The sequence below is a fragment of the Beta vulgaris genome, chromosome 1 (assembly GCF_026745355.1).
Source record: "Beta vulgaris subsp. vulgaris cultivar EL10 chromosome 1, EL10.2, whole genome shotgun sequence".
Lineage (NCBI taxonomy): Eukaryota > Viridiplantae > Streptophyta > Magnoliopsida > Caryophyllales > Amaranthaceae > Beta > Beta vulgaris.
In genome coordinates, this window is record NC_079202.1 from 49,332,038 (window position 1) to 49,356,216 (window position 24,179).

The 24,179-nt window shown below is 36.0% G+C and overlaps 2 long non-coding RNA genes across 2 annotated transcripts; both read right to left on the minus strand.

Annotated features, from left to right (window-relative positions):
• Positions 1 to 13,359: 13,359 nt before the first annotated feature.
• Positions 13,360 to 16,195, minus strand: LOC125496313 (uncharacterized). Its single transcript, XR_007272990.2, has 3 exons — positions 15,149 to 16,195; positions 14,482 to 14,538; positions 13,360 to 13,702 (listed from the first exon to the last, which is right to left on the minus strand). It is a non-coding gene; the product is annotated as an uncharacterized LOC125496313 (long non-coding RNA).
• Positions 16,196 to 21,202: 5,007 nt separating this feature from the next.
• LOC125496308 (uncharacterized) lies at positions 21,203 to 23,846 on the minus strand. The gene is made up of 3 exons (XR_007272985.2): positions 23,082 to 23,846; positions 22,360 to 22,416; positions 21,203 to 21,566 (listed from the first exon to the last, which is right to left on the minus strand). It is a non-coding gene; the product is annotated as an uncharacterized LOC125496308 (long non-coding RNA).
• Between the last annotated feature and the right edge of the window lie 333 nt (positions 23,847 to 24,179).

Sequence of the window (24,179 nt, forward strand, 5' to 3'; positions counted from 1 at the left end):
TGGCGGTGTGAGGTGGCGGTGAGGTGGCGGTGTGAGGTGCGGTAGTAAGAGGGAGGTGTTATGAGTGGCAGTGAGAGGGTGCGGCGGCGGTGAGGGGTGGGGGTTGTGGTGGTGGTGGTAGTACTTAGGAGAGAAAGGGGAAGAATGTGAGGAAAAATAATGGGAGGAGGAAGATGAGTTTTCAAACCAAACAACATTCTTTAAGAAAGGGTTTTCTTTTCCTTTCTCCTTGTTTCTCTTTCTTAAACCCTTTCCCTTTCCCCTTCATGAACCAAACGCCCCCTAATTATAATTGCATATACTGAGAACTATTGAAATGGCCAATTTTGAAACGGCTGAAATCACACAGATTCACATGATTATACTCCCATAGTCCCATCATTCACAATTTCACATGATATTAATGAAGATAGGACAAAAAACTCTGCTTGAGTTATAGGATAAGATCATGGCACACTTTTAAGCGCACACCCCTAGCTAGTCTCAATCTATCGATAAGAGATTAACCTCTTAATTGCAATCTTTGTCCCCATATACTACCATATGATCTTAGCAAGTTGAGAGCAAGTTCAAACTTTGTATAAATGAAAAGATAGCATCAAAATTCAATACAGCTTTAAATGGCTTATAATCTTCTCTCATAATAATTGTTTTACGGTGGGAGAAAAATTTATCGCAATTTTTAACACGATTTAAATCTAACTCAAAATAGCGAATTACGGTTAGGAGTTTGAAGCCATACAACTACTCATTTAATAATAATATGGGTTAGACTAAGGTGGACATTTCCAACCCAAATTTAATCTGATTCAACTTATTTACATATAAATTTTCTAAAAAGCTATTTTGAAATTTGTGAGAACTTCAGAAAAAAAAAAATCTAATGATTATACTTTGAGGTGAATTTACCGTTGAAAAATAATTAGCTCAAATTAAAATTTAATAGTAAGAAATACTCTATAAATAAGTAAATTAGGTTATTTGTTTAATAAATCGGTTAAGTTAAAGTTGAATTTATCAACTCTTTTAATAAATATTATAATTTGTATTATATTTTAGCCGAATATAACTAGGAACCTGACCTGATGTATTTACCAGCCCTAATCTTATTGTCATTTATGTAAAAACGACCGGTAATAATTAAAGCTATCTATCTTATCTTCCCTTAGAGAAAAGAGTATTAAGTCCAATAGTATATTGACAATCTAAGGCTATGTTCAGTTCACCTTATTTTTGCTTATTTCATATCTAATCAGATCAGATCAGAAAAAATAAGTTCAGATCAGATCAGTTCAGATCATGCTTATATTTAAAAACTCATTATTATTTAAATATCTTCCATTACATATTAGTAAAAATTATAATAATTGAATATTAATAAAGTACTCATTGAGACGAATCAAACAAGACCCCACATGACTATATTTTTTCTTATATACTCCCTCCGTTTCCTAAAGATCTTCCCTCTTTCCGTTTAAGGTTGTTTCCAAAAGATCTCCCCTCTTTTGCTTTATTCCTTATTTGGCAACACAAATTTCCCTATTTACCCTCTCATGTCACTATCATATGGTCCACCATTACATTATTAATTTAATTTACTCCCTTTCTCTCTCCTACTTTAACCCCTTTAATTTTTATTTGTTTATTTATCTTAACCCCTTTCTCTCTCCTACTTTACTCACACCATGCCCCCACACAACTTGATTTTTCTTGGTATCTGTAGTAACAGTAAGTGGGAAGATCTTTAGGAAACAGAGGGAGTATTGAGAAAAATCTAAAAGATTCTATCTAATGGTGAATAGTGTCAAGATTCTAAGTGAAAAAGATAAAAAAATACAAAGGGAATATTATTATTTAATAGTACATTTGTTCAAAAGAATTATTATTGTTTGTTGTACTTATTAATATTGGTAATTATTATTAATCTTGTTGTTACCATTATAAATGTCATTGTTATTTTATATTAAGTTATTTTTTGTTACTAAATAATGAAAAATTAAAAGCCACGTGTTAAGAACATAAGATTGACACAAAAATAAGAAATATATAAAATATGATATCTCAAATTCATGACAACGAAACTACTAAGTTCGGATTACATTTCAAAATAAGCTAAGTGTGAGATACAAATTATAAATTTAGATTGTACATTTTAGATTAACTTGTATATCTTATATTCAAATCTCTCTAGCATTTGAAGTTACACAATTTTTATTTCTTTTTTTGCTCAAGTCATAGTTGTTTGTATATCTTATTTTATTTTATATGGAAAAAAAAGAGTTGAGTTTTCCGACTTCTCAAGTGTGAAACATTTTTTTAAAGAGAAAGTGTGAAACATTGTATAAGTGCTCTTATAAATAATGACTTGAGTTATATAATTATTTTTAGTAATAATAAATTATTATGATTATAATATTATTATTGTTCTTATAATAATGATAATATAATATTATTATTATTAATAAAAGTTGTGTAAAAGTTGTAATAGAAATAAAATGATAATAATAGTAATACTATATATAAAGATCTTATAATGTATTGCATAATAATGATTTACAAAGTAATAATATAATAGTAATAATATATATTATAAAAGATAAGATCTTGTAAATCAGATAGATCAGTTCAGATCAGATCAGATCAGATCAGATTAGATCAGATCAGAAAAAATAAGTTCAGATCAGATCAGATAAGTTCGGATCAGAAAATTTCAGGTGAACTAAACATAGCCTAAGGCTATGTTCAGTTCACCTAATTTTTTTCTTATTTCAGATCTAATCAGATCAGATCAGATCAGATAAAAAAAAATAAGTTCAGATCAGATCAGTTCAGACCATGCATGGTTATATTTAAAAATCATTATATCTTTCATTACATATTAATAAAAATTATAATAATTGAATATTAATAAAGTACTCATTGAGACGAATCAAACAAGACCCCACATGACTATATTTTTTCTTATATATTGAGAAAAATCTAAAAGATAAGATCTTGTAATCAGAAAAAATAAGTTCAGATCAGAAAAAATAAATTTAGATAAGTTCAGATCAGAAAATTTCAGGTGAACTAAACATAGCCTTTCTGGACATATATAAGGTTGTAGTTTAGTCAGTAGGTGACTTGGTGAGCCACTTGTACTCTATTTCCATCACAAACCCAACTGGAGAAAAGAGTAGACGTTTGGCCATTTCTGGACATACAAGTGACTATCGTTTTCTATTGATAATGCAAGTTTTTTGGTCATTAATTGTCCTTAAAATATAATAATGGTGTTTATTAATTTATTGTTGGATTTATACTTTAAATCTTAATGAATAAATTTGAAGATTAATTTAACAATAATCAAAGTTAATATCAAAATCAAAGCAAAAAATCTTTAAAAGTAGGTGTGGTTTAAGCAAAATTGTATTTTTAAACCTCAACGTGAAAATAACAAAATTTTCCCGGAGTTCGTAGAGGAAATGATAATATACTCATATATTCAACATCAAAACCCAACTTATTTGTAAAGATGCTCCTAGATGAGATGTTTCTATCATGATCATAAATCTCAAAATTTGAAGATTAATTTAAAAATTAAAATTAATATCAAAATCAAAGGGAAAATTCATTAAAAGTAACTATGGTCTAAGCAAGTGCATGTTTTGTTAACCTCAGCATGGAAATAACAAAATTTCTCGTCAAATTGTAGAGGAAGTGATATACTCATATACTCAACATCAAAACTCAGCTTATTGTTAAAGATGCTCTCATATGGAATGTTTCTAACATGATCATAAATCTCAAAATTTGAAGATTAATTTAAAAATCTTAATGGATAAATTTGAAGATTAATTTAAAAGTTAAAGTTAGTATCAAAATCATAGCAAAAAATCTTTAAAAGTAAGTATGGTCTAAGCAAAATTGTGTTTTTTTAACCTCAGCATGAAAATAACAAAATTTTCTTCAATCGGTAGAGGAAATGATGATATACTCATATACTTGAATTCAAAACCCTAAGTGTTGTTAAGGATGCTTTTAGATAGAATCTTTATATCATGGTCATAGATCTGATCATGATAAAGATGACAATGAAAATATAATGGATTAATTAGATTGATTATGAGCCCACATTTTAGAATCTCAAATTATTATGGACCATTAAATTTTTAGTCATCTTTATTTATGACCATATTATAGAATTTTCATCGCAGATGAAGTGTTTTAATGACCTTTTAAAAAGTTACCATAATGTTGAGAAAAGTTATGAACCTTATTAAGAGTGAATGCATGTGGTCAAAGAGGACTTTGAAGCTTCCACGAATATTGGTATATATTTCCTGCAAAATATATTAATGATGGTTCAAATGTCACGTTGTATAATAATTTGACAGTACAAGATGCATTTTCAATGGCCAAAATATAAAATATGGATGGAAGCCATGTAGAACCAAATATGACCATCACATATATAGGAATACAAGAAAAGACAAATTTAAGTGCATGAATATGTATGGAGATATATATACAACATAGATTCAAAGGCAGCAAAGGAACATTCTGGGCAAAGGACAACATAGGCTCAAACAATTTGGTCCCAAAACATAGTAAAATTCCTGTTATAAAATTTAGGAGGAAAGTTATCTGCAAAACAACTGAGGCCCATCATCGAAGTTATTCATCAAGTTAGATCGGCAAAGAGATCATATATTTTTAATGTGATAAGTTCTTGACATGTCGGAATTTATGGTGACTGGTTACGTATGTCTGTCGTCTATGAGCATGATATTAGATATACTTTTCTTCTTTTTTTGATGCTTATAAGTTATATCTTCATCTTTACTCCTATTTGTTTGGACGTTGATGGCTACAACAAGCAAGCTAAAAGTCTAGCTATGGAATATACTTTATTGATTACAATACAAAAGTCTTGGAATTCATTTCATATATGGACAACGTTGGCAAATACTTTATGTTATCCATCTATGAGCTCCAACTTAATATTAATTGAGTTGAAATTATTGTTAAATTCATTAGTTAATATATGTTCATTAATTGTACGGATATAATTATATATAGCAGGAAGTATAATAAAAATATTGATCAATGGTGCGTCTCTGATACCCTTATTTCAGGCCTAATATCCACCACCTTTCCCCCCCGTGTGCACCCAGGCATCATCGCTGGCCCATCCTTGGTACACCCCTCCCCCTCTTTATGGGATTCCCCATATTAGGCTCACACGCCCACCCCCTCTCCTCCTCACCATATGCGCACAAGGTCTATGTCCGATATTCAAACCCAATCTCAAATAAGGTTTGACTAATTTTTCCACACCTACTCTTTATCGCTCCTATTCCCAAGTCACATAAATTTACCTAAACTGATCGTAACTAGAATGTGGCGATGCGTGATGAGTATAATGCTCTTATTAATACAGGGATATGGGAACTAGTATCTAAGCCTCCAATGGTGAATATTGTAAATTGTATGTGGATTATACTCAAAAAGAAAATGATAAATTAAAAGGTGCTCTCTAAAGGCACAAATCTCGTTTTGTTTGTGATGGCAGGTCTTAGTAGGTAAGAGTTGATTGCAATGAGACTTTTAGTCCTGTTGTGCACCCTACTATGATCTGCAGTGTTTTGGATTTGGCTATGGCTTGGGATTGGTCTATTAACCAACTTGATGTAAAAAATGCTTTTTCACATGGTGACTTGCAGGAAAAAAATTATATGCATCAACCTCCGAGTTTTGTTGATAAAAGACATCCTCATTATGTATGTCGTCTGCGCAATGCATTTTATGGTCTCAAACAAGCGTCTCATGCTTGGTATCAACGGTTTGCTCATTTCTTGCTGAAGATGGGATTTGTTATTGCACATAGTGACAACTCCAATTGTTTACTTTTCGCCATGGTACAAATATGACCTATCTTCTTTTATATTTTGATGATATATTATTCTCTGCACTTCTTCTGATGCTTTGCGAGATCGCATTATCAATTCTCTTAAAATTGAGTTTTCTATGTCTGATCTTGGTCCTCTCAGTTATTTTTTGGGGATTTTTATTACTCTTATGCCTTCTTAAATGCTCCTCTCTCAGAAGAAGTATGCACAAGAATTATTGGAGTATGCAGGCATGGGGTCTTGTAAGCCCGCCGCCACTCCCATCGATACTAACTCCAAACTTAGTTCGAGGTCCAGCCCTCCAGTGGTCGATCCCACACTATAATGTTGCAGTCTTGTGGTGCTAATTTACAGTCTCTTACTTTTACTCGCCTCGATATTGCCTATGCGGTACAGTAGGTTTGCCTTTTTATGCATGATCCTCGGGTGAATCATTTTCATGCCTTAAAACGTATCCCGCGTTATATTCAGGGAAACATTGATCACGGGTTACATTTATATCCTACTACTTAGCTGTGCTTGATTACTTATACTAATGCACATTGGGGTAGGTAGGTGTCCTGACACCCGTGTTTCTACTTTCGGATATTGTTGTTTTCTTGGTGAGAACTTAATTTCTTGGCAGTCTAAGCGTCAACCTACTTTATCTCAATTGAGTGTCGAGGCTCAATACAAGGGTGTTGCTAATGTTGTTGCGGAAGCTTGTTAGCTGCATAATCTTCTTTTGGAATTACATTGTCCTTTCTGATAGACTAGTATTGATAATGTCAGTGATATTTACCTATCTCACAATCCTGTATAGCACCGACGCATCAAACATGTTGAGATAAATATTCATTTTGTTTGAAAAAAGGTAGTGTTTGCTCATATACCAGTTTTGCATGTTCCTACCATGTATCAATTTGCAGACATTTTCACTAAGGATCTTCCGCGACATTCATTTATGGAATTTAAGATTAGTCTCAGCATTCGCCCTCCTCCCACTATGGTTGCAGGGGTGTGATAGAATATAATATTTTGTAGGATATATTTTTTTCTTAGAATACTAATTTGGAAAGGTTTCTTAATATGTATAGAACCATCATTAGGTTATTCTCCCTCCGGTCTTTATTAATTTACCCGTATTCTTTTTTGGGATGTCCCTTATTAGTTTACTCCTTTTTCATTTCTATTTTTGGAATGGGACCACTAACTTTTCATCATACATACATTTAACTTTAATATATACTCCCTCCGTCCCTTAGAGCACCTCCATTCATGGGGCACCCCATTTTTTCTCTCTCCTCACCTTATTTGTCCACCTCATTTTCCACTACCTCCCCATTTTATCTTACTCAAATTTGAAACACATACCTCCACTCATTTACCTCCCCATTTATCTTCTCTCTCTTATTTCCTATACTCCACCACCTTTTCTCTCTCCTACTTTCCCATACCCCACCAATATTTTATCTATTTATTATATACCCCAACCTTTTCTTCATTTGGGCACCTCCCCTAAAACTTGAGCATCCTCATTAAATGGGGAACCAACCCCACTCATGGGGAGCCCCATTTGAGGAGAGAGAGTCCATATGGGGAGGGTAAAATTTGCCATTGGAGGTGCTCTTAATAGAGTGTCCATTTCTTTTTTGGACACTATTCAAAGATAAGGAAAGCCCTCAAAAAATATTTCTAATATATAAGAAAAAACATAGTCATGTGGGATCTTGTTTGATTCGTCTCATTACGTACATTAAGAAAATCAAACTTTTATAATTTTTACTAAAATGAAATTAAAGATATTAACGATACAAAACGTGCATGGGCAAACGTGCATTGGAGAAATGGGCACTCTATTTAGGGACGGAGGGAGTAATAATAATTTCTCTTTCTTTCTATGACTCACAACATTATTTCTCCTAAAACTCTATGCAAAAGAAAGGGGTAAACTAATAAAAACCGGAGGAAGTATAATATAAATATTGGTCAATGATATAGTCTTCAGACAAGGAGTTCAATCCAAACTAGCGCAAAATTTTGTGCAAGAGGACCATAATAGGCTAATGAGAAGATGAAGAATGAGCCAAATAATTGGTGTACGCTTATGCTTGGCAAAGCTCGATCATATAGGCATGCAATCAGGAGTATTGATTTCAATGTGTGGCTCAATCATGCCAAAATTTGCACATCTGAGCAAATGATCATATTGAACCTCTAATGTTATAATATATATTGTTTACACAAACTTCTTTTTATTATTGTTCACTCATGGCCTTATTTTAGACCATGTTTTCCTAATGAATCTATAGTTTTATTTGATTGGTTGATAAAAATACGCCCAACATAAATCATATTTTTTTTTTAGGTTTTTACAAGAGAACTTATCACTAAGAACCTAGAAGTTTAAGTGCTTGGATGGATATTGGTACAATTATGACTAAGTTTATGTTATTCCTAAACTACATTCAATCATGATAACTTATTGCAATTTCTTAAATTATTTTATGATGTTTTTTTAAATTATGTTCTATCATGAATGCAAGTTTTATTCAACTTTCAGTTCTCACACAAAGTTCAAGTTATGAGTGCAAAAATCTATATTGTGTTAGCAAAGGTTATATACTCATTAATTTCTACTAGCGGCTGCTTATGCTTCATTTGATGATGTTGAACTTCAAAGTCCTAAAAACATTGGAGCAAGGAATGTAGATATAGCAAGGAACAATTGAACATTATTAGTATTTAGTTTTAATATATGGATAATGTTAGTTAAATGAAAACAGTTTAAGAATTCAAGATACATTTTCACATCAATTGAGGTAATAAATGCTTGATTTAATATTTTATTTCCATTTTAAGCACCTTATACATAGCCATAAGGGCTACATATATCATTTTCCTTAATATATTGCTCCCATTAACCCAAAAAAATTATAAAAAAAAAATAAGGCAAAGAGCAGCAGGAGCTCCCTTGATTTTATTACCACCATCTTTGTGTTCAATCATCTTTTACCTGAATTCATCAAATTTTGTGTTTGAATTTAGATAAAAGTCAATACGTCTCCATTATTTTCAGCTTTATATCAAGATTTGTGTTTCTAGTGGCCTTAAATGTTTCCTTCACACTATTTATATGAACGATTGTTTAAAAGACCATGAACACTTAGAAAGTTAATTGCTGTGAGTGTATCTTAAAGTTATCTTTCAAAGTCACAATTCTTTACCTTGGTTTTCAAGGTTGACAATGTATGAGTAATTGAGTGCAGACCCTTATTTGCTTTCTTCACGTTCAAATGCTACAGTTCACTAGAAACCAACTTCCTGATTTGCTCACAAGTCCTAATTGACAACTTTCTAAAACTTTGGACTAGTTGAACAAGCTAGGTTGTTATGATTTTGCAACAATACAATGCAAGTATACAACGTTGCTAAATGAATATAAAAGTTACTACAAAACTAATATTTACATCCATTAGTTTAACAACTTATATTTCAATTTTACACATTTTCGTGGAAGTACATAATTACAATGAAGGACACGAGTAACAATTTTGATGCATCTTCAGTTTAACAGCTCATTAAAAAATTTAAGCATTACTATTCATTATATACGTTACATAAACTAGATGAATTAAAATTGAGGTCATTTAAGTTAGGTTGGGGTTCAAATCTTTTGAGGTCATTTAAGTTAACAGAATCAACACCAATCAGTTCTTGAAAATGTCTGGTACGTTATATGCATACTTAAGGAGTATCTGATAAATTTTTAAAAAAGTAGAAATACTCATGAATTTTGTACAATCTTAAGAATATCTGGTGAAAAATCCGTAAATTTCTTCTTACTCTTTTTTTTCTTTGTCCCATATACTTTACAAAAACACGAAATTACACCTTTAATTACTTGCTTTGAGCCGTAACGCTTAAAAAGAAGTCCAGAAAAATGAAGCAAACAATAAAAGAGCGCAACGCAAGAGAGGGTAGTAGTATTGGTGAATGGTGAGGAGTATACTACAAAAGAAGGTTGATTATTAAGTATAGATATGACGTAATGAATGGATGGTGTCCCTAAAATGAGGTGAGATATCATGTGAGCCTTCTGTGCCCCCGTACCCCCAGCTGTCAGCTGCCAGGAAACCATTTCTCTATTTTCTCTCTCCTACAAATTCTTGCCCAGACCACTCACACTCGTAGTAGTCTTTTTATTCACTGAAAATCATTTCCCCCCCCTACTCACTTCACTACTCAATACTCACTACTCATTCTAAACCGTTTTACTGTCCCCTCCTACCCTGTTCCGTCCGTTTCTATGCATGGACAACGTTTACAGTGCATTCAGCAGTAATATCAACGTCACATACTCAACAGTACACTATATTTTTTCACTCGTTATTGATTTTGTACCAACAACTATACTTAGGTTATAAATTCAATTTAGCTTAGCTCAACCCACTTCAACTTAACTTATAGTTCCAATTCAGTTTTTTTTTTTACTTCTCACAACTTCGATTCAATTTAATTCAATCAAGTCATTCGGTTTAATGCAGTTCAATTCAATTCAAGAGAACAAAACCTTACGCTTAAAAAGCACAAAACAATGAGTAAAAGAATAATGTTCACTATTCTATATTTGAAATATATGGTTTTTTTTTTTCCTAACATAGGATAAAGTCTCTTGTAAATAGGGGAAAATTAAAAATTCCTCCATGCATGAGATAATATACGATCTTACTGCTTTTTAGATCGAAAATGATATCAACACTACCAGACTATCACCTACTGTTAATATTCGAGATATTCGAGATAATGATACACCAAGGTTATTAACGATGATAAATTTTTACTACTATACATCCAAAGTCCAACCTGCAAATGGTCCTACAATTATACATGGGGTCTGAAACATCTGCAACAGAGAAAAAGAAAGGTCTCTCCATTCCGTTCCGTTTAATTTGGGTATTTAACGTGTGCAGATGAGTAGTGGTAATTTCTAAGCAGAAGGTAAAGAGGGTAAGGTAAGATTCTTTTGTCCTCTAATGTGAAGAGAGAGAAAAATGAGAGATAGAGAAGAAGAGGGAGTGGAGGGTCAGAAAGAGGTGAGGACATGGATGTTGACAAGACGAGAAAAAGGGTTCAGTGGACAGTGGGTGGGATTTCTGAATTTTTTTCTTTTTTATTTTTTTCCTTATTTTATTTCGATTTCTTATTTCTATTTTTATTAACATTTTGGATGCTTTTGGCAGCCTTTATGTTTTTTTTTTTGCCTCTTTTCCTTTGTCAATGCGTCTTCTTCTTGGTGGGGGGGTCCAATCCTCTGGTTTTTCTCTTCCTTCATTAGGGTAAACAGCTCATTACTATTACTCTATCTTTTGGTAAAATTAGGGTAAACAACTCATTATATAAAATTGTATATTATCATGCTTCCCTCTCCGCCTTTCTGTTTCTTTTTTTGGCTTTTCTATATGCCCTAGAATATGAGAAAATATAAAAGTATAAAAACGCTAAATGGCAATGTTTAGTCGGGTATGTTCTCTTCTCCTTAATTTTGTTTATTTAAAAAAAAAAGTTTTAAAAAGTTGAAAAAAATTCAAAAAAGTAAGATAGGTTAAGCAAAATTCAGGTGAATTAATTCACTTTACAGAATTAGGTCTGATTAGGTCTAATCAGATGTAAATAAAAAAGTGAAAACAAAGTTGATCATCAAATCTAATAAGTTCAATAAAAATTAAAATAACACACTCTAAAGATGTAATCTTTTGCCAATGCTAGAAACTATGTTCTAACTTATGTTTAGTAAAAAAAAAAAAGTAAAAGATCCCCTAAAAAAAGTAAAAGACTATATAAAATATTGAAATTAGATGTTATTTCCCCTCAAAGAAAAGAAAATAAATATTGTTACTATATTTTTTAGAGAAACTTCTAACAATGTTTTTTGCTTTGCCGCAATTTATATTTTCAAAACACAATTTATACTATGAATTTACTAATTCCTCTTCTTTTTATCGATAAAATTTGACTTAACACGTTTGTCAATGCATATTATTGACGGTTATTTACACATGAGTAAACAATTTTTGAGAAAGCACATTAAGAGTAATAAATAAAGATCTCATATGATTACTAATTTCTTTTCACAAGCTAGTCGAAGTATGATATATATGTGATTACTAATTTCTTTTCACGTGTGTGTGTGTGTGCGTGTAACGCCCCGACTTTTAAGCATCGTTAATTCATTAATTAACTCTTAATTAGCAGCGGAAGACCTTAACTTAGTCGGTGCGTTACTGCCGTACTTTCCTTTTGGAAAATACAAGGCAACATAAGTTCGTTAAAGAACGTAACTTTATAAATATTAAACTTCATAACTAACTTAGAAATGCGTAAATAACTAGGTGAAACATAATTAAGGTTCATAAACTAATGTTCTCAAGCTTAGAATACATATCAATAAGAGTCTGCATAATTTAAGTAGTAATTATTCCTCACTGCTACGCCATTCCGTCATCCCCGTCATTACCTAAAACAGAAAAGCAAACGTCATGAGCCGAGGCCCAGTAACATACCACTCTAACATCGTAAATTCATTTCAATTCATTTTAGTTGCAAACAGGGAGGAGAGAGAATAGAGTAAAAACATTTCATAAACATTTTATGTAAACATAAATTCATTATTATCTTCATATCATAATCATCATCATAATTATCTTATTGGTAACTTGGCGAGTATAACATACAGGGACGTCTCCCATCATCATCATCATCATCATCATCATCATAATCATAGGGCAATAGCCACCAGGGACATCGTCCCTAACCAGAAGGTGGCATAAAGCCAAGCATAGTGCGGTGCCACCAGGGACAATTGCCCCAACCAGAAGGTGGCGTTTCCGCCATAGAATAGAACGGTACGTGCACGACGAACATAACGTCGTACTGTCAAGAACCATCTTTCACTTTTGTTTATCATGTTTCATTTCTTTTATTTATACATTATACTTCACAATCATCATGAAATCATATTCTTTAATCTTTCGCAAGTCATCATAAATTACGTAACGTCATGAAATATCATGTTCATAAAAAGATTTCATATCCCGCAATCCATAAAATCATATATTTAACATAAACATTATAGATATCAACATAAAACGATATTTAGAAAGGGAATGCGGGTATTAGCAGTAGATGTTACCTCAAATCCTGCTTAGTAACTTTGATTGCCGGGGGAGGCTTGTAATATCCCTTTTTCCCTAATCTACCCAATAATTGATAACGAGACGATTAATATTGTACCTTCCCTATTTGTCATCATTATAGTTATAAGGTTGACTCGTTGACCATATTAATAGTTGGACTATGTATATTCGTTTATTTAGTAAATTTATAAGTGCCATCTTATTACTTAAATAATTATTATTATTACATTAGCATTTATAAAATAAAACTTGTCATTTTTAAATATTAATAAATTGAGGTTAACAATATTAAGTTAACAAAAAATATCAGATATGACTACTGTAACACCCCCAAAATCCACACGCGTCTACCACTGCTACGTCGCGTCGACTTCGGGGGCGTTACCGCCGCGATGGAACGCAAGGCATAATAAGAGTTAACGATAACTTAAAACATCATCTTGAAAACTAAAATGCAGCGGAATTAAAATATAAATACAACTCGGGAATCATCAATGACCCCTTTCCTTCAAACCACAAACCATTTATATAAGTCTTAGAAAAACCAATAATACTTATTTAAAACTGCTTTAATGTAAATACCAAAGCCTAGTCCCCATATGCTCGAGAATATGCAGCAACACCAGCACACCTAGTCTGCTCCCCATTGTAGATCAATGGTTCATCGCAGTTCATCAAACACATAATAACACACAATCAGCTATGCTGAGTACGTAATGAACCATTGAATACATATAAGCATAAATGATGCACACATTAACGATCTTAATGAACTACATTATGTCATCCTTTAACCTTATATCTTCATTTATTTGGCATCGAACGGGCACCGTCATCTTACTAGAATCATACGGGCTACTGAATCCTTAAAGACACTTGGTCTATTAGATGAAATGCAAATACGGTTTTGTTCCGTCTCACACCCATCACCTTAGTATGCATACCCCCAAGATCGAACGGAACCTTCCGCCTACTTGAGTTATCAAAATATAAGGACACTACTGTCGTCACAGTAGGCCTGCGTAGGAGTGTAGGACAAGTCCTACACTCCCCCCATTGTTCTATACTTGTAGGGAGTCCAACTACAAGTATCGCCATAATCTTCTTTTATTACCAATCATTCTTTTATAACTTTAAGGAGTCATTTACATACTCTCTTAATTACCAAACTCAATCTTATCCAGTAACACTCTTGTTACTCTATAGATCAGATTAATAATGCTGATGTTACACTACGATAGAACTTCGCATTTCAATGCAACATATTTCAATGCATCATATTGATTTCACGTTATAAACGTCTAACCAAACAATCACAATCAAATGTTCCCTATCATGGTACTAGGTTCCAATAACATGAACTGCAACCTAAACATGATACTAAGCTTTGAAAGTAAACTGGTACGCGTACGTACCTTGTAACGGAGAATTTTCGCTGACTTAATAGAACGAGCCGCTTATGAAATTGGGACCTAAATCGTTAAAACAAAGCTTTAGTGTTACGTCCTTGATAACACTAACAACTACTACGTCCAGATAACGATTCGAATTAGTAGTTTCCTTATCTAAATTTCGTTATAATTCTAATCTAGTGAATTTAACGTCTTTTAGAAGTCAGAATTAGTGAGTAACTAAGTTATTTAGTAACATTAGTCCACTATTTTACCAATCCAAAATGTCATAAGTCCAGCCTGTCTTATGTCCAAAAGTCAAGTCATATGTCCAAAGGTAAGTCATATGTCCAAAAGTAAGTCATATGTCCAGAAAGGTAAGTTCCATGTCCAAAATAAGTTCCATGTCCAAAAGTAAGTTCCATGTCCAAGGTCATAGTCCCAAATCAGGTTTTGAAGTTTCGAAACATAATAATGTAATAAGCACACTTTTCCTACTTCCAACTTATTCCAATTACAAACCTAACCAGAATTTATACTTAAAAAGAACAATAACTTAATAGTTAACAATCTAATAAATTACTAAACACTCTAATTATTAATTATAATTTACAAACCTTTCTTAACTATGAAAATAGTAATATAAGAATAATTAATAAACTGACATACTAAGTTAAGTACAAAATTATACCACTGACTTTCGCCGGCACAAAATTCCGGCGACGGAACTCCGGTGGCCTTCCGCTGTCACGCACACGCACGCTACTACTTCGCGCGACACACCCGTGCGGTCTTTGTCGCCCAAACTTCACACACGCGACCCCGGTTTTCTCGCGCGCAGCCCTCGAACACCGCGACACCCCCGTCGCAGCACTCGAACCACACACACACACGCACGAACCCGCGGACGAAGGCTTCGCCTGAAATCGCACGAGCCTCGAGCCAACCACGCGCAGCACCAACCCTCGCGCGCTCGAACCACCTCGTCGCTCGCACCAACTCCCGGGCAGACTCCCGACCACTCGCGCACACTCGACCCACGACGCCTGCGCACCGCTCGAACCACACAAAACCTTCGTCGGAATGTTTCGCACGAGGCCAACGAAGAAAGACAGTGAGAGAAACCCGAGAGAGAGAGATCTGAGAGAGAGGAGAAGAAAAAATTCGAAAGAGAGAGAAGAAGGGTATGAAAATCGGCTGAGGAGAGAGAGTGGAAGAAGAAAAGTCGGCTGGGAGAGAGGGAGAAGAAAGGGTTAGGGTTTTCTGAAATTCCCTCTCCTTTTCTTTTTTTACTCCCTTCCAAAAGGTAGTAACCCTAGGTCGATTAGGTTACTCTTTTTTTAAAAATTCCGGAAATTCCTAACAAATTCATATTACTAATAATTTATTCCTATTAACTTGTAAATAAAATTAAAATACCTTTTTATTAATTCTTTTATATTTTCTTAATTAGTACGAAATTAGTATAAAAATACGGAGTATTACAGGCTTCCCCCCTTAAAAGAAGTTTCGTCCCGAAACTTTGAGGTAGCCCGTCTTAACGACGATCTTTTGCACTTCTAAGTCCCAAATTTCACAAGCGTTTTCTAACGTTCACACAATAGATAAGCAATTTTCACACATAACTAGCATATAACTAACATAATCAACATAATTAACATACTTTAGGGTGAAAGCGCGAAATTCTATCGCATTCTTCCCCCCTTAAAAGAAAAGTTACGTCCCCGTAACTCACTACCTCTTGGAAAAGCTCAGGGTACTTCAGACGCATTGCATCTTCGGCTTCCCATGTGGCTTCCTCGGTAGTTTGATTTCTCCACAACACTTGACAATTCTGACGTCCTTATTCCTCGTACTTCGCACTTTGCGGTCTAGGATCTGGACAGGTTTCTCCTCATAGGACAAAGTTTCGTCTAACTCTACGTTTTCAGGTTCAAGGACATGTGACGCATCAGGTACGTATCTCCGGAGTTGGGACGTGAAACACGTTATGGACCCTTTCTAAGTCGTTGGGTAAATCCAGGCGATAAGCAACTTTCCCTACCCTCGCCAGTATCTCATAGGGTCCTATGAACTTAGGGCTTAGCTTCCCCTTTTTCCCGAATCGCATCACTCCTTTCATTGGGACACCTTAAGCAACACTTTTTCCCCAACTTCGAAATTTTCGTCCCTTCGCTTCTGGTCCGCATAGGTTTTTGCCTGTCCTGTGCAGTCTTAATCTTTTCTTGAATGACTCGCACTTGATCCATCGTCTCTTGAATCATATCAGGTCCTAACACTAGTCTCACTGATGTCGTTCCAACACAAAGGGCTACGACACTTTCTCCCGTACAACGCTTCAAATGGTGCCATCTTAATACTAGCATGGTAGCTGTTGTTGTATGAGAATTCTATGAGGTCCAAATGGTCTTCCCATGACCCTTGGTATTCTAAAGCACATGCTCGCAACATGTCCTCTAAGGTCTGAATAGTTCGTTCGTTTGACCATCGGTAGCGGGTGAAAGGCTGTACTCATTAATAGTCACTACCAAATGCTTCCTGGACCTTTTTCCAGAAATTCGACAGGAATCGAGAGTCTCGATCTGATACTATACTTGTGGGTACTCCATGCAATCGAATGACATTTTTCACATAAGCCTTGGCTAAGGCTTCCATACTCCACGTATCTTTCATAGGTATAAACCTTGCTGTCTTGGTTAGTCTATCCACTATCACCCAAATGGTATTATTGCCTCCCCGACTCCTAGGTAAGGCGACAACGAAGTCCATGGATATCGAGTCCCATTTCCAGTCGGAATGTCTAAGGTTGAATCTTTCCTGAGGTCTCTTGTGTTCACTTTTGACTTTCTGGCATGTTAAGCATTTGGAAACAAACTCAGCTACTGCTCTCTTCATACCAGGCCACCAAAACATCTTCTTGAGGTCCTTATACAACTTATCTCCCCCTGGGTGGACAGAATACGTCGTGTTATGACCCTCGCTCATTATCTTTTGTTTCAGCTCTTCACACTTTGTGGTACACACCACCTACCCTTATCTCGTATGCTTCCATCCTCATGGATAGCAAACCCTCTGCTTTGCCCTCCTTAAGCTTTGCCTTGACTCGCTCAAGTTTCACATCCCCAGGTTGACTCGTTCTTATCTCTTCTAGGAAGTTAGGTTCGATTGTTAGGGCACTCAGCAATCTTTCTACCTCCCCTTCATGAACAACTTCTATCTGAAGTCTAGAGAATTCCTCACAAAGTTTGTCGCAACGACTAATGTATTCAGGCTATGGCTAGACTTGCGACTTAACGCATCAGCAACAACGTTGGCTTTACCCTCATGGTATTGGATGTCTAAGTCATAGTCCTTGATGAGCTCTAACCATCTGCGCTGCCTCATGTTGAGGTCTTTCTGGGTGAAGATATATTTAAGGCTTTTGTGATCGGTGAAGATACGGCAGGTTACCCCATAGAGTAGTGTCTCCAGATTTTGAGTGCAAATACTATGGCGGCCAATTCTAGGTCATGTGTTGGGTAATTGACTTCATATGGCTTCAACTGTCGGACGCATAAGCTATAACTTTCCCGTTTTGCATCAGAACACAACCCAACCCATTTTTGGATGCATCACTATACACATCATATCCTTCGTTCCCATTAGGCAAGGTTAGGACAGGGGCTAGGTTAACTCTTCTTTGAGTGTTGGAAGGCCTTCTCACTGTCCTCATTCCAGTAAACCTACAATCCTTCTTCATCAGGTTTGTCATAGGTTTTGCTATTTTGGAGAAGTCTTTCACAAATCTCCTATAGTAACCGGCTAAACCCAAGAAACTTCGTATATCCGTGACATTCTTTGGAGTAGGCCATTCACTCACGGCTTTGATTTTCGCAGGATCGACTGATACACCCTCCTTAGAGATAAAATGACCCAAAAATGACACTCTTTCCAACCAAAATTCACATTTCGAAAACTTTGCATATAGTTGGTTGTCCCTAAGTGTCTGCAAAATGACCTCCAAATGTCCTCATGTTCCTCCTTGTTCTTAGAATAGATCGGATATCGTCTATGAACACACGACGAATTTGTCTAGGTAGGGTCGGAAAATTCTATTCATAAGGTCCATGAAAACTGCAGGTGCATTGGTTAACCCAAAAGGCATAACGTAAACTCATAGTGGCCATATCTGGTTCGAAAGGCAGTCTTAGGTATATCATGATCAACAATCCTCAACTGATGGTAACCAGACCTTAAGTAATTTTGGAGAACATTCCCGCACCCTGAAGTTGGTCGAACAAATCATCAATCCTAGGTAATGGATACTTGTTTTTCACAGTGACATTGTTCAACTCTCGGTAGTCTATACATAACCTCAAGCTACCATCCTTCTTTTTCACAAATAAGACGGGTGCTCCCCATGGCGACATGCTAGGTCTAATATACCCTTTGTCTAGAAGTTCCTCTAACTGGTTCTTAACTCATTCATTTCTGCCGGAGCCTCGATAGGGGCTTTCGAAATGGTCCAGTCCCAGGTACTAGGTCAACGGTGAACTCTACATCTCTCCTTGGAGGCATACCAGGTATTTCCTCAGGAAAGACATCCTGGAATTCTCGGACTATGGGCACATCTTCAGGCCTTAACGGATCATCCTCCACTCTTCTCACTGAACACATAAATAGGGGCCAACCCTTGTCTACGTAGTTCTTAAGTTGTAACGCATTGATAACTTTAATTCCTGGTTCTCGAGGTATTCTCCTATATGACACTCTTTCCCAAAGGGTCCTTTAGTTCCACTTTTTGCGCATCGCAATCTATCTTAGCCATGTACTTCCAAGCCAATCCATCCCCAGAATGATATCTAGGTTTGATAAGTTAAACTCTATCAGATCAGAGGAAAGTATCCCTCACCTATCTTTAATGGCACTTTTGGAATCTCTTAGAACAATTAACAGTCTCCCCAGATGGAATGACTATAGGCATAGAAATCGACTCAGACTCGACCAATGTTAAATTCTTAACAGTTGCATGGGCAATAAATGACAAGGATGCTCCAGAATCAAATAAAACTTTAACAGGAGTGGAGTTGATAGAAAATGTACCCGTGACAACGTCTCTACGAGCCTCTTCTTCACTAGCCGTCATCATGTACAGCTTCCCTTTGCCCTTATCTTGGGAACTAGTTGCATTGTTACATTAGAGACTTGGTTGCTGGTTTGGTAGCGGGCTTGGAATAGTTAGAATTCCATTGTAATTACCTCCCCCGTTACCATTCCCGTTCCATTTCCGTTTCGGGCTTGTCCCCATATTCCCTTCCTTTGGCCATTGGGGTTTAGCTTGTTTTTCGAATAGCATTCATAGGCTCTATGCCCCATCTTCCCACATTCCCGGCATTCCACCTTGTTACCCTCACAGTCTCTACCAGAATAATTGTTAGGGCACTTTCTACACCTATACACACGCTCAAGTCTGCGATTATTGGTGTTGTTATTGCGGTTATTGTTGTTGGGATTAGCGTTGTTGTTATTGGGTCCCTTACCGAAATTCTTTGAGGGTCTTGATGGTTTTGGTTCCCATTATGCTTCTTCTCAAACTTCTGGACCTCAGGGTTTGGATTATCCTTTCGTTTCTACCCTGCTTACCCCCTTCCTCTCTCTTCCTGATGGCATAAAGATGAGCAGCTTTGCCAAACACATGATCAAAGAGGTGAATGTATCTCCCCCCAGTCTTCCTTGCAGGTCAAGGGTAAGTCCTAGTTCGAAACGTGAGGCTTTAGATTCCTCAGTAGGTGCTATTTCCGGGGCAAATCTCATCAGCTCGATGAATTTCCGGTAGTACTCCTCAACAGACAGAGTCCCTTGTTCCAACATCATAAATTCCTGGGCTTTCTGCTTCTTAAGGTATGGAGGGTAATACTTGTCCCTTAAGGCCTTTTTGAAAGTTTCCCACCCAAAACCAGGCTGACTCAGGAGGTTGTCCTTAGCTTGGATCCACCAGAAATGAGCATCTCCCTGAAGGTAGTAGCTCGCTAAGGGCACAGTTTTCTCATCAGGGCAGATAGAGGTGAAGAAAAGTTTATCGAATTCCCCAACCCATTCTCTAATTCCTCAGGTCCCCCTTTCCCATTCAGTATCGGTGGGTTCCTACGGGCAACCTTTTCGGATAAATCCCTTCACGATTGTGACCTTGGGCTAGGTTGGCAGTGATTTGCACCAAGTCACGTATCGATTGCTCGATATTCAGAGAGGTTTCAGGCTGGCCTCCGACCGAACCATTCTACGCTGAAAATAACATAATAGCTATCTCAGTGACACCCACATCATCCTGTACTTTCTTAACAATACACATTGCACATATAGCAAGCAGTTGTCACGAACAAATATTAAGTCTTTATTGACTTGCAACACAAACATCTCACATGAGACGTCACAACCATAACAAGGAATATCATAAAGTATCATTAAAGGTTTTAAAACATATTATATATATTATAGGTATTTAAGAGATAAAACGATCGTTTCAATCAAGTAAAGAGTTTTGTCGCAAAAATAAGGTTTATTCAACACTTTTTTGAAACATCTTGTACATCCTCTTAACTATTCTATTCGAATATTGCAAGAATCGTTCGCAATTCAATTGACAATCAAACAACACATTGCGTTCAAGACACGAAACGAAATCACATTTGCAATCATTCCTATGATTAATGCACATAACATAATATGTTCTATATGCTCCTATCCCATACTACCCATTTTGAAATCGTTTTTAAAACGTCTTTGAAATTCAGAGCCTTCGGCTCTGATACCAGTTTTGTAACACCCCCAAAATCCACACGCGTCTACCACTGCTACGTCGCGTCGACTTCGGGGGCGTTACCGCCGCGATGGAACGCAAGGCATAATAAGAGTTAACGATAACTTAAAACATCATCTTGAAAACTAAAATGCAGCGGAATTAAAATATAAATACAACTCGGGAATCATCAATGACCCCTTTCTTCAAACCACAAACCATTTATATAAGTCTTAGAAAAACCAATAATACTTATTTAAAACTGCTTTAATGTAAATACCAAAGCCTAGTCCCCATATGCTCGAGAATATGCAGCAACACCAGCACACCTAGTCTGCTCCCCATTGTAGCATCAATGGTTCATCGCAGTTCATCAAACACATAATAACACACAATCAGCTATGCTGAGTACGTAATGAACCATTGAATACATATAAGCATAAATGATGCACACATGAACGATCTTAAGCATGATGCTACATTATGTTGCATCCTTTAACCTTTATATCTTCAATCTTTAATTGGCATCGAACGGGCACCGTCATCTTACTAGAATCATACGGGCTACTGAATCCTTAACAGACACTAGGTCTGTTAGATGAAATGCAAATACGGTTTTGTTCCGTCTCACACCCATCACCTTAGTATGCATACCCCCAAGATCGAACGGAACCTTCCGCCTACTTGAGTTATCAAAATATAAGGACACTACTGTCGTCACAGTAGGCCTGCGTAGGAGTGTAGGACAAGTCCTACACTCCCCCCATTGTTCTATACTTGTAGGGAGTCCAACTACAAGTATCGCCATAACCTTCTTTTATTACCAATCATTCTTTTATAACTTTAAGGAGTCATTTACATACTCTCTTAATTACCAAACTCAATCTTATCCCTAGTAACACTCTTGTTACTCTATAGATCAGATTAATAATGCTGATGTTACACTACGATAGCACTTCGCATTTCAATGCAACATATTTCAATGCATCATATTGATTTCACGTTATAAACGTCTAACCAAACAATCACAATCAAATGTTCCCTATCATGGTACTAGGTTCCAATAACATGAACTGCAACCTAAACATGATACTAAGCTTTGAAAGTAAACTGGTACGCGTACGTACCTTGTAACGGAGAATTTTCGCTGACTTAATAGAACGAGCCGCTTATGAAATTGGGACCTAAATCGTTAAAACAAAGCTCTTAGTGTTACGTCCTTGATAACACTAACAACTACTACGTCCTAAGACCATAACGATCTAACGATTCGAATTACGCAATAGTTAAAACCTTATTCTAGAACTTTCGTTATAATTCTAATCTAGTGAATTTAACGTCTTTTAGAAGTCAGAAATAGTGAGTAACTAAGTTATTTAGTAACATTAGTCCACTAATTTACCAATCCAAAATGTCATAAGTCCAGCCTGTCTTATGTCCAAAAGTCAAGTCATATGTCCAAAAGGTAAGTCATATGTCCAAAAGTAAGTCATATGTCCAGAAAGGTAGGTTCCATGTCCAAAAATAAGTTCCATGTCCAAAAGTAAGTTCCATGTCCAAAAGTAAGTCATAAGTCCCAAATTCAGGTTTCATGAAACAGGTTACTCATGAAACAGTAATAATGTAACTAATAATAAGGCACACTTTTCCTACTTCCAACTTATTCCGATTACAAACCTAACCAGAATTTATACTTAAAACAGAACAATAACTTAATTAGTTAACAATCTAATAAATTACTAAACACTCTAATTATTACTTATAATTTACAAACCTTTCTTAACTATGAAAATAGTGAATATAAGAATAATGAATAAACTGACATACTAAGTTAAGTACAAAATTATACCACTGACTTTCGCCGGCACAAAATTCCGGCGACGGAACTCCGGTGGCCTTCGCTGTCACGCACACGCACGCTACTACTTCGCGCGACACACCCGTGCGGTCTTTGTCGCCCAAACTTCACACACGCGACCCCGGTTTTCTCGCGCGCAGCCCTCGAACACCGCGACACCCCCGTCGCAGCACTCGAACCACACACACACACGCACGAACCCGCGGACGAAGGCTTCGCCTGAAATCGCACGAGCCTCGAGCCAACCACGCGCAGCACCAACCCTCGCGCGCTCGAACCACCTCGTCGCTCGCACCAACTCCCGGGCAGACTCCCGACCACTCGCGCACACTCGACCCACGACGCCTGCGCACCGCTCGAACCACACAAAACCTTCGTCGGAATGTTTCGCACGAGGCCAACGAAGAAAGACAGTGAGAGAAACCCGAGAGAGAGGAGATCTGAGAGAGAGGAGAAGAAAAAATTCGAAAGAGAGAGAAGAAGGGTATGAAAATCGGCTGAGGAGAGAGAGTGGAAGAAGAAAAGTCGGCTGGGAGAGAGGGAGAAGAAAGGGTTAGGGTTTTCTGAAATTCCCTCTCCTTTTCTTTTTATACTCCCTTCCAAAAGGTAGTAACCCTAGGTCGATTAGGTTACTCTTTTTTTAAAAATTCCGGAAATTCCTAACAAATTCATATTACTAATAATTTATTCCTATTAACTTGTAAATAAAATTAAAATACCTTTTTATTAATTCTTTTATATTTTCTTAATTAGTACGAAATTAGTATAAAAATACGGAGTATTACCTATTATTAAGTTGGCTTAATTTAGTAAACTCAACTTGTCCAATACTCATACTAAGTCATATATACTACTTAAAAAGATTTATGTTATACAAAAGTTCATATACATATATTTATCTCATTAGCCCAATAACAAACAAGTTATAATTTAAATGTACTTAACCCAAAGTATATCGTAATTATAAAGTGACCATTTAAAAGATTTTGGGCCTAAAAAGATAACAAAACAAGGGGGAAAATATTAGAAGGGAACCAAACTACAGAACATATAGTTCCAAACTCCATGTACCTTGCGACAAGGAGCACG